Below are 11,650 nucleotides of genomic sequence, written 5' to 3' on the forward strand. Positions count from 1 at the left end.
GTGTTGCATTTCCCACAACCAGGTGAGGCTTTTAGTGCAATGGGAAAAGGTAAGAGACGGTGCTAAAGTGTTATGGGCATGGTGGGAGTGTAGCATCTGAGCAGACAGTGGAAGGCTGCCTGGCTCCTTTCTGAAGCCAAGGTCAAGCAACCAGTTAGGAGGGGCAAGGGGAGATGGGGGCGGGAGGCATAAGAAACACTAAAATGCCAAAGAAATTCCTGGCCTTGGCCAGAGCACAACCCCCTCCGCACCCCGTCATGGGATACAAAAGAGGTGGGACGGGTATATTTGGGCCTGCTAAGGAGGAGGAGGTGGGGAATGGGAAATGGGAATGGGGAATGGGGGCACAGGCAAGGCTCTGCAGCATTGGAGCTGGGAAGGGTGACGCAGGGTGAAGGCTCTGCGGCATCGGAGCCGGGAAGGGGGGCGCGGGGTGAACGCTCTGCGGCGTCGGAGCCAGGAAGGGGGGTGCGGGGTGAACGCTCTGCGGCGTCGGAGCCGGGAAGGGGGGTGCGGGGTGAACGCTCTGCGGCGTCGGCGCCGGGACGGGGGGGGCTGGGTGAAGGCTCTGCGGCGTCGGAGCCGGGAAGGGGGGGGCGGGGTGAACGCTCTGCGGCGTCGGAGCTGTGAAGGGGGGCACGGGGTGAACGCTCTGCAGCATTGTAGCCGGGAAGGGGAACGCGGAGTGAACGCTCTGCAGCATTGTAGCCGGGAAGGGGAACGCGGAGTGAACGCTCTGCAGCATTGTAGCCGGGAAGGGGGATGTGGGGTGAACGCTCTGCGGCGTCAGAGCAGGGAAGGGGGATGCGGGGTGAACGCTCTGCGGCATCAGAGCCAGGAAGGGGGACGCGAGGTAAAAGCTCTGCGGCGTCGGAGCCGGGAAGGGGCCGCGGGGTGAACGCTCTGCGACGTCGGGGCCAGGAAGGGGGGCACGGAGTGAATGCTCTGTGGTGTCGGAGCCGGGAAGGGGGACGCGGGGTGAAGGCTCTGCGGCATCGGAGCCAGTAAGGGGGACGCGGGGTGAACGCTCTGCAGCGTCAGAGCTGGGAGCAGAGCACTGGGGAACAGACTCTGCTGGCGTGTAGAGCTCTGGATGTGTTTGCTTGGAACTAACCCCAGTAAACATCACGTTGCCAGCTCTTCTGCTTTCTGGTCTTCTGCTTCCTGTCTGCGTGACAAGAACCTGGGGAGAGGGTGAAGGGAAAGTGCTCTAACAGCTGGAACCCGGGGAGAGGGGGAAGGGAAAGTGCTCTAACAGCTGGAACCCGGGGAGAGGGGGAAGGGGGAGCCCTCCAGCAGCCTCTTCCTCTCCCTGTGCTTCAGTTGCTGAATCTGTAAAATGGGAATAAGGACACTGAGCTCCTTTGCACAGCACCTGGAGATCTTCTGATGGAAAACACTGTATAGGAACCAGGTGTTATTACTCTAGGAGACTGGAGCCTAGTCAGACACTGACTTAACAGAGCTCTCTCCCAGAATGGGGTCAAGTACCAGAGCGGGAGCTGTGTTAGTCTGGATCTGTAAAAGCAGCAAAGAGTCCTGTGGCACCTTATAGACTAGCAGACATATTGGAGCATGAGCTTTCGTGGGTGAATCCCCACTTCGTCAGACGCATGTCTTACTCTCCCAGAATGGAACGCACTGTCTGGTATTGGGCTAATTACAGGGTGTTCATTTTAAGGATGGGTTGGATAACGATTGGCTTGTACTTGTGAGGAATGGGATACGTGGGTGTCCTTTTCTCCCCCTTCACACCAGGGCCGGCTCCAGGAACCAGCTAAGGAAGCAGGTGCTTGGGATGGCCAATACAAGGGGGCAGCACTGAGTCCGCTATTGGGGTTGCACGTCCGGGGTCTTCGGCGGGAATTCGGCGGCAGGTCCCTCAGTCAATCTCTTCCTCTTTGAGCTCCTGCCGAAGTGCTGCCGATCAGCTTTCTTTTTTTTTTTCTGCTTGGGGCAGCAGAAAACCTGGAGCCGGCCCTGCTTCCCACAGCCATTAGAATGAAGGGTTCATGGTAGGACAGTGAATACATTTCCCCAAGTTTTCTAATTTCTTCTCTTCTCTCTCATTAAACCTTCACAAGTAGGTCCCATTGTCTCTGTCTCATCTAGGATTGCTCTGTGCTCTGTTGGAGTCTTTTGTTCTGTCCTGCTTCCAGGTGAAATAGTCCTGGAGGGATGTTTTTCCCCAGGAATTACACTGCCCACTTCCATCCAAAAGCAAAATAAGAACACCCTTAGCTCCACACAGTTCTGATTCCAAAGAATTGCCTTTGGCTCCAGAAGGATGAATACCAGACAGAAGGAGGAACCTGCAGTGCAGACCAGTAAAAACTATGAGCCACTTGGCCAATGTAAATCAAACCTAGATTTGTGTGCCAGACTCTAACCATCTTCCATTTGCAAAATGTTTGGGGTAGAATTGTACCTTTGAGTGGAGTAAATATACACCAACGGGGCTGGCCTGAGAGGCTGTGTTAATGCCCAGTAATTTGGTGGCATCAAATACACATGGCGTGTGGGGTTGAAAGAAGGAAAGAAATGCAAGTATTGCTTGGCAGGCAGCAAAGCCAACTTGGCAGTTGTTCTGGGAGTTTTCTGTGAGTCAGAGAAAACAAAGCTGACGATCACACAGTCTGGGCTGTACTTGAAAGAAGTTTCCACACATCAGATTCTCTGACTCCCAATAAATGAGGTAAATCGTGTAAATAGTGCCTGGCTCAGGGCAGTCAAAGGAGAGAGCGACTGGGCACGAGTAGGTTGTGCTGCTAGACGTGTCACTGGTGAGAGAGGCCTAGGAGCACGGAGGGGAGGGGAGACAAATGCACCTGCCATAGATTGAGTTTTATAATAAAAACCTAAGAACGGCCAGACTGGCTCAGACCAATTGTCCAGCTAGCCCAGTATCCTGTCTTCCAACAGTGGCCAATGCCAGGTGCCCCAGAGGGACTGAACAGAACAGAATCATCGAGTGATCCATCCCCTGTCGCCCATTCCCAGCTTCTGGCAAACAGAGGCTAGGGACAAATAGCATCTGTTATTGTCTGTAAACAAGGTACAGAAGGAGAATCCCCGGGACATGCAAAGCCTGCAGTTACAGAGTGCAAAGCCTTGAGAATACCAGCTCCGTTCAAAGCTGTAAATCAGAATAGTTCCGACCTGCAAATGCCAACACAACTTAGGAAGAGTGACATTGCTGCACTGCAGAATCTCAGCCCTTTAGCATGGAATCGAGCTCTCGGGAAGATTGGGCTAGTGTGTGTCAATACACTTTCCTTTTGAAGAATGTAGGTAATAGGCTGGTTAGATCTGGAGCAAGAACTGTTAAAGACATCCCTGGTTTGGGGGAGCGATTGTCTCTGGGGAGGCTGAAGTCTGGCAACGGTGTAAGAAGGTGCAGTAGGCAGAAAGTGCTCCCAGCTCTGGTATTGTGTGTGATGGAGCGGTAGCCACCACGTAGCAGGGGACGCTGGAGGAAGGGGGTCAAGTGGAGGTTTGGAGAAAGCAGCCAGCGTCAGGGTTAACTTCCAGGAGTTACATTCTGCATGGCTGCTGGGTTCCAGGAAGCTGTCAATAGGCAGCATGGAGGAGATTCGCCTCTAAGTGCCTCCCGTTAGGTGTCATAGGTGGAGCCGGGCGAATAACTGACTTTTCAGTTTGGCAGCCGTTCCGGGAGGGGGGCGGGGAAGGTTCGGTAGAATGAATCCAGAATTTCTGGCAAATCAAAAACACCATTTTGACCCAATACGTTTAATTTTTTAGGATTTTTGAGGGGCTAGTGTCACAGACTGGCCGAGGAGGCAGAATCCACCTTGTAACCTTTAGCCCAGGGTTCAGGACTGCTGCTCTGTGATATCAGAGACCCGGGTTCAAATTGCAACTCTGGAATAAGCTCTGGAAGTGGGGTCTCCTGCCTCCCAGGTGAGGGCCCTAAGCATGGGCTGTAGAGTCATTGTTGCTCCCTTTACCCAGTGACTAGTCAAGCTTTGTATGCAAAGTGGAACAGCCTCAGCCGGAGAGATACTCACCCCAGAATAGCCACTAGCCCAGGCCCTGGCCCTGACCAAAGCAGCAATTCAAACCTGTGTCTACAACATCCCCAGCAATAGTCCTAGGCCCAGGCTGTTTGGTTTAGCCAAGGACTAGGCCACCTGGAAGATGCTGGTTGTGGAGAGGGAAGGTAGAAATCTGTGGGAGGGGATTGTGACGGGTTCGGTCACAGAGACTCCTTGGGATTGTCACTGAATTTACCTCTGAGTCCATTTTCCCTGCTGGCGTGGGACTCCAGAACCCTGGCTTGTTGAGCCAGACACGCTAGCTATTGTCATCTTAATTAATTAGCCTCTTAGACTTGGTAGGGCACCTCCCACCTTTTCATGCTCTCTGTATGTATATATGTCTCCTCACTATATGTTCCAGTCTATGCATCCGATGAAGTGGGCTGTAGCCCATGAAAGCTTATGCTCAAATAAATTGGTTAGTCTGTAAGCTGCCACAGGTACTCCTGTTCTTTTCACAGACTAGACTTCTTCCTAGTACAATCCTCGTTAGCTCCAGCAGGCATTTTAGGTGAAAATCAGGGGATTCCACATGACTCGGACCCTTTTGTTCTGTTCCACCCCCTTTTATAGCTTTGGCACAAGGCAGAAATCCTTTGTCTTTCTCTGGGTCCCCACCCCTCCATCTAAATGGAAAAGCACCAGGTTTAAGATGGATTCCAGCATCATGTGACATGTTCACACGTCCTGTGACACCCCCTCCATTCTTCCAGGGCAGGCCGGGACATAGACAGTGGAGGCTTGCAGGTAAACAGAGCCATTTACAGTCAATTGGCTTAGTCAATGGGAGCCATCAAGATTCTAAACCACCATTAATGGCCCCCACTTTGCATAATTACAATAGGACCACAGAGTGATATTTTATATTCCTAGTTTCAGATACAAGAATGATACATTCATACAAATAGCACGAACACACTCAGTAGATTATAAGCATTGTAATGGTACCTTACAAGAGACCTTTTGCATAAAGCATATTCCAGTGGTAGCCAGTCCTGGAAGGCAGAGCGTCACACTGATTGTCCTGTCAAGGGCTGAGTGTCCCAGTCTGGGCAGGGCCCTGTGCAGCTCTTGTTCTGAGGCACAGGCAGTTGGAGCTGGACACAGAATAGAGCAGAGCTCTTGCAAAGTCCTTAAGCACTGAGTGATCACCAAAAATCTGATGGCCTCTGTGCAGGTGGAACCCCTTTTGGAAAGCTGCTCTTGGGACAGGACACCAATGAGATGAGTCTCTCCCTTCATTGGATAAAGGGATACAGGCCTGGTACATGGTCAAGCAGCACTTCAGAGTTACTCTCTCCTGCTCTGGTTCCCAGGGTAACCCTCATTCCAGAAGCCCTCTCAGCAGGAACATCTAGAACAGGTCTCAATAGACAAGCTCCCTCCAAAACCCGTTCACTGCTTGTCTGTCCAAAGACATGGGGGTGAGACTGATCAGCTTCCTGACCCCAAGGGTCATCGCTACTTTGGACAGATGGATAATGGCAGCTGTAGGCCAAACCATTCCTGAAATTCCCGGGACGTTGCACTCCATATGCTTTATAAAAATATTTTTATAAGTGTGAATATGATGTAGAATCAATCATAGAATCATAGAATATCACGGTCAGAAGGGACCTCAGGAGGTCATTAGTCCCACCTCCTGCTCAAAAACTGCCAACCTAGGCTCTCTTGGTGACCTCCGAGTTGTGGTGTATCCTGCGGTTACCAACCGGTTGTAAATGCCGGATAAACCTGTTCAGCAATGTGTATAGTTCCTCCTTTTGGTTCCCCAAAGTTCAGGGACCATTCTTATCTGTGCCAAAGATTACCAGCTTTTATGCTGACATACTCTTAGCTGATTATACTTTTTGCTCTATAGCAGATCTTACCGGATCTTACAGGCCGGTAGGCTTCTTGCATTTCAGCAAAACTTATTCTATGTATAATTATGAGGAAACATGTATCATCTGCCTCAACACATCCTTAATTTCAAAGGAATTAATACTTATAAAATATAAGAATGAAATGGATTAATTCAGAAAGAGAAACATAGTATTTGACACGGCTGGCTGGATTAATAGGATATAACAGGTAGCAAAATAATCCTATGGGCTACACCACAGAAGACAGGAGCCGGGGCAGCCTTTCCCTGGGCCCTGTGTTCTCCCATCACTTTTGCCCTTTGGGGAAGAGCTGAAACTCGTTGACATTGGAATAATCTAACTCCCTCCGTTCCTCAGTGCAATGCACAGAACTGGCCACCATGTGTTGGGAAGGTCACCTCTGGCGACAGCTGCACTCCAGATTTCCAGCTGGGCAAGGTGTGGGGCCACAGCCCCCTGGCCAGGGTAGTGAGAAGGAGCTGCAGGAATCCTGCGGCCGATGGGGTAATGTCCTGTGGCATGTACCTTGCTGCACTTACTAGCCCCTTGCGAGTGCTTGCTGCTGTCTGCAGCCTAGGTGCTAACAGCTGGGGCAGGGCTCCACCTCTGCACTGCACACCAAGCCCACTAGGAGCACGGTGCAGGGCAGGCTGTTCCCTGGTGCAGCACGTCTTTCGGTGTTAGGGAGTGAAAGGACTCTGCCCTTTCCAGGGTCATTCTCCACCCTCCCTGGCTTGTGCAGCTCAGGACAGACACATGTTGTGGGAGGGATGAGGGATCTCAAACGGAAATGCTGACATCTGACATCAGCCTGCACTACTAATCATGGCTTGCAGGTCTGTGCCTCCCTCCCGTCAGCGCTGCCTGCGGAGGTAGGTGAGCATCACCCACATTCTATGGGCAGGGAAATCGAGGTCAGACAGCAGGTTAGGGGCACACCCTGGAGCAGAACCCAGCATGCGTCTATCCAGATGTGAGTGTGCTGCAATATGACACCAGGGGAGCTGTGCCAGCTCAGAGCAGAGCTGGATTAGGCCTATGTCCATAACTGTACAGATGTGGGCCTTCTTCAGGGTGGTTGAATGCACGTGTGTGTGAGCTCCTGTAATGGCCATTCAGACTGGTACTAAAGAATGACCCCTGTGATATTCTATACCTTGGGGGAGCGTGCTCTGTCCCCCATATTCCTCATTTTCATATAATTGTGGTCTTACGTCTAAAGCATGGCTTGTAAGGGGAAAGGTTATGATCTGCTGAAAGTCATTTCTGTGTCCATATATGTAGATTATTAATGCATATGAAGTTATGAGGATTGTGTTGTCTGGTTGTCACTAAAACATGCTGCAAGTTGGGGAACCAGCCAGATATTAGTTCCACAGGAAGGTAACCAATGCCCAGGTGGGGTGTCAAACAATCCATCAACAGCCATTGTCCAGCAAGGGAACTACTATGCAATGATTCACCTACATGAGGCCACACCTGGGGAATTGCTCAACCTTGCTTGGAGAGACTCAGTAATGCTCATCTGACTCTGAAGGGGGTGTCGGGGAGGAGGGAGGCAAAGCCAAGAGGGAGGAAAGGACATGATAAAGGAAGAGATGTTTGCCAGGCTCTTCCTCTCTCTTCCACCTACATCTACATCTACAGACACCACACCAAGTACCTGAAGAGCAACCAGCCGGCCTGTGGTGAGAAGCATCTAAGTTTGTAAGGGCCCTGAAAGTGCTAAGCTCAGCTTAGAATGTGTTTTGCTTTTATTTCATTTGACCAAATCTGACTTGTTCTGCTGACTTATAATCACTTAAAATCGATCTTTGTAGTTAATAAATCTGTTTGTTTGTTCTACCTGAAGCAGTGTGTTTGGTTTGAAGGGTGTCAGAGACTCCCCTTGGGATAACAAGCCTGGTACATATCAATTTCTTTGTTAAATTGACAAACTCTTATAGGTTTGCAGCATCCAGCGGGCATAACCAGACACTGCAAGAGGGAGGTTCCTAGGTTTGTGTCTGATACCAGAGACATTGGCTAGTATCATTCGGTTGCACAATCCAAGGAGCAGCTGACATGCCAGAGGCTGTGTGTGAACAGCCCAGGAGTGGGGGTTCTCATAGCAGAGCAGGGTCAGGCTGGCTCCCAGAGTCAAGGATTGGAGTGACCTAGCAGATCACCGGTCCGGATAACACCAGGGGAACGTCACAGTCCCCTACATTTCAATAGCCCTAAATTCGGCCTTACAATCCTTGAGCCTGTGTATACATAGTTCTCTGAATGGCCAATGAAATGAAACTGTCAGATCTATATAGGAGCGTTTCAGCGCTGATATCCTCTGTTTATCAACGACCTGAAGGAGGGTTCCAAGGAGGATGGAGCTCGGATGGTCTCAGCGGTGGCAGATGACAGAACAAGGAGCAATGGTCTCAAGTTGGAGTGGGAAAGGTCTAGGTTGGATATTAAGAAAAACTATTTGTGACAAAGTTCTGTCCTTGACTCCATGGGTCCTGCATTTCCTGGTGGAATTTTGCTAGCCTCAGAGGCTCCCTGTGATCCTCCACGTAGCTCTTCTCTCTCTAGAGGTGAGGGTCACAGCCTACTGAGCCATTTTCATCACAAGCCAACAATGGAGGTGAGGGGAAGCAATCCTCCCTTGCACAGTCTCTGTTGTCTCCCAGTCTCCGTGGTTAATCAGGGAGGGGAGGGGGAAGCCCGGGCCTGCCCTCTACTCCGGGCTCCAGCCCAGGGGCCCTAAAATTGGCAGCTACGGTAGCTGACTTTTTGGAAATAGAACATGCACAATTCCCTGGGCCACTTCCCCACAGCAGCCCCCACTCAATAGCTCCTTCACCATTACCTCAAGGCCTCCTTCCTTACACCTGATATGGATTTGTATGGCTTCATTCATATTTCACTGTGTGGTACTGGAATGGGGGAATGGGTTTGATAGTGAAGGTTCATTTATCTAGGCTTTAGAGGTTTTTAGAGGGCAGTCCTGGACAAGATAGTGGGGTGAGTGGTTTTTGGGTAGTTGGTGGGGTTGGTCCTAGGGTGTAGGTCTGGTCCTCTGGTCTTCTCTCTTTCATCCCTGATATTCTGTGATTCTGTGATTGGGATATTGTGGAATAATGACCACACCACACACATAATAATGAAATAATAGTGAAATATAAAGCGAGACTGTGTTCTGGAAATAAAAGCAATGTTTGAATTCGAAACAAAATATTCAAAAGCTGAAAGTTGATTTCAACTGCCTTGAAAGATTGTATCAAATTGTGTCATTCAACAAACACCTAACGCCAACCAATAACTCTGCCCAATAACGGTTTCACTGACCTGGTGGTGTCATTGATCCATTGCTGCTATCTATGGCTTTTTTTTGACCTCCAGCTGATCAGCTTCCTTAAGCCCCTGTGCCAGTCAGTCAGTAGTGCTAAAGCCAGCAAAGTGAGCTGGATTCTGGAGTTTATTTTGGTTTCTTTACTACGTTACTACAAATAACAAAGAGATCCGTCTCTTCCTTTCCTTCCTTCCAAAAAACCAAACTGACCAAACCTGGCTCTGGCTGTATTATGCTGACATAGCTGAGCTATTTGCTGTTTTACCCCTACCTCTCCTCTCCTCCCCCCTCTCCTCTCTGCCACACCCTAGCTCCCCTTAGACTCCATCACTCCCATGCACCCCACCCCCTGTGCACCACAGCTTCTCCCTTCCCTCCCCTGTCTCTCCTAATGGACTCATTTCCTCCATTGTCTCCCTGCTCTGAGAGATTTGTTGCCCTTCCTCCCCCCATCTTTCTCAGATAGAGTCAATGATGCCCTGCCCTGCCCGCTTTGTACTGCTGTGCTCTGGTCCCCCAGACCCTGCCTTAATCTGCCTGTGCCGGCCCAGCTCCACTGGGAAAGCGCAATGCTTTGCTTTCCAGCTCGGGGGCGCTTTGCAGCTCCAGGCCCTGAGGCTGTGTCTGCCCTGGGGATTTCCATGTTAGACAGACTCCAGTGAGCTGGAGTGCAACAGTGGCCGCCCATGGCGGGTGAATTGCTGTGACCTCTCCGTGTAGACAGAGCCCAGGGATTGACTATGCCATGTAAGGATGGAGCTAACCTAAGCCTTGTCTGCATCTGAAACGTCCTGTTTGACAGCCCCTGAGCTGCTCTGCGTATGTCTGCACCCATGCTCGGATCAGCCATCATGCGCCTCACCGAGATGGCTGATCATCTCCTCAGCCTGGGGGCTGGGTGAGGCCGTGCAGATGCAGCTGTGGATCAGATGCTGGTTTTCTATACATTAAAATAACAATCAGCCACACCTAATCAGGTTATGGATCAGCAATGTTCTCTGCCTGTTCCCATAAAGGTTCACAGGCAGGCTCTACCCATTCTCCTCCTAGTTGTTTCTGTCACCAATTCACCATTGTCTTCCTGACCAGATTCTCCCTTCCCTGTCATGTTCCCATCGGCTATAAACAAGGCGTTCTATATTCGACAGTGGGCTTGACCTCAATATCGCAGCAAGATCCCTGTGGAGAGTTGGCTGGATGTGACCGAGTGAGCATCATATGAGTGCAAGGCAGCAAAAAAACCACGAACATCCCCAGCAGCTGTAGACAATAGACTACCCCAAACATGAGAAGTAGGGCATGGTCCTGTGGCTCCAGTTAACCACCAACTTTCTCAGAGGCTGCTGGGGTGGAGGCAGAGGTCTGGGACCTATGTCAGACCCCACTCACTCCATTGCTGGAAGCAAAAGCCGTGCTAAAGAGCTACAGACGGTACTAGCAGAGTGTCAGGAGCTGTACTAAAGACAGCATCAGATCAGTGTCTGACCAAGTCACCCCTTGGAAAAGAACATACTGACGTTGGGGAAGCTCGGTGAACTCAAGGACAATGGGACAATAGGGGGGGGTGATGATGATGATAAGATAAATACTACTGCAGTCCTGTCTAAATGAATTGCTACATTCTCTGGCTTTCCTGCCACTCTCATCCCCCTGCTGCCCCCCGGTAAATAAATCCTGTGGTGGTCAAAGTCACCCTGGCCCACCAGGCAGGCACTGGTGACACTGGGAGTTTTTCCCCACAAAAAACTCTGCTGAAAACTGTTTATTCTTTCTGTATGACACATTTTTAAATGGACACTCTGACAAAATGGAAACTTTTTCAAACAAGCAATGTTCTGTATGAAATGTCTTGATGGGGAAATGCGAGTGAGCTTTGAAATGCTGCACGCTGAGGAGCTTGCAATAGCTATGGCTGTTTTAACAGGGGATTCTTTTTAATTATATCAATGATTAATAAGGTCAGTACAGTATCCCTTGTGCTGTTGCATTTTACTGTTTTTATGCTGTTTCTCAAATTATAATTGATTGTCCAGCACAGTTTAGTATTAAAAATGCAAATGAAAATTGGGGAATTTTCTCACTAGTTCCCATTTGTGAGATAAAAACACTGGTTGGCTGTTAAAATACTCAGCAATGAAATAGTTAATGTAGACATTCACAATATGGTACAGAATTAACACTTCTGTTAAGATGCACTGAGCAGTTCACATCTCTGAGCTATTGTTTCTGCCTGCCTGCAGGCTCAGGATGGCAGCTCTGCAGTAGGAAGGGCTTTTTCTGACACCACAAAGGCTAGAACCGTAGGCTGGGATTGTTGAAGGCTCCTGGGAGAACTGTGACCAGGTGCCATCGGTGGCACTGTGGTGGCAGTGGCAGTGTTCAGTGCTGTCTGTTTC

The sequence above is a fragment of the Mauremys reevesii genome, linkage group 16 (genome assembly GCF_016161935.1).
Source record: "Mauremys reevesii isolate NIE-2019 linkage group 16, ASM1616193v1, whole genome shotgun sequence".
In the NCBI taxonomy this organism is placed as follows: Eukaryota; Metazoa; Chordata; order Testudines; family Geoemydidae; genus Mauremys; species Mauremys reevesii.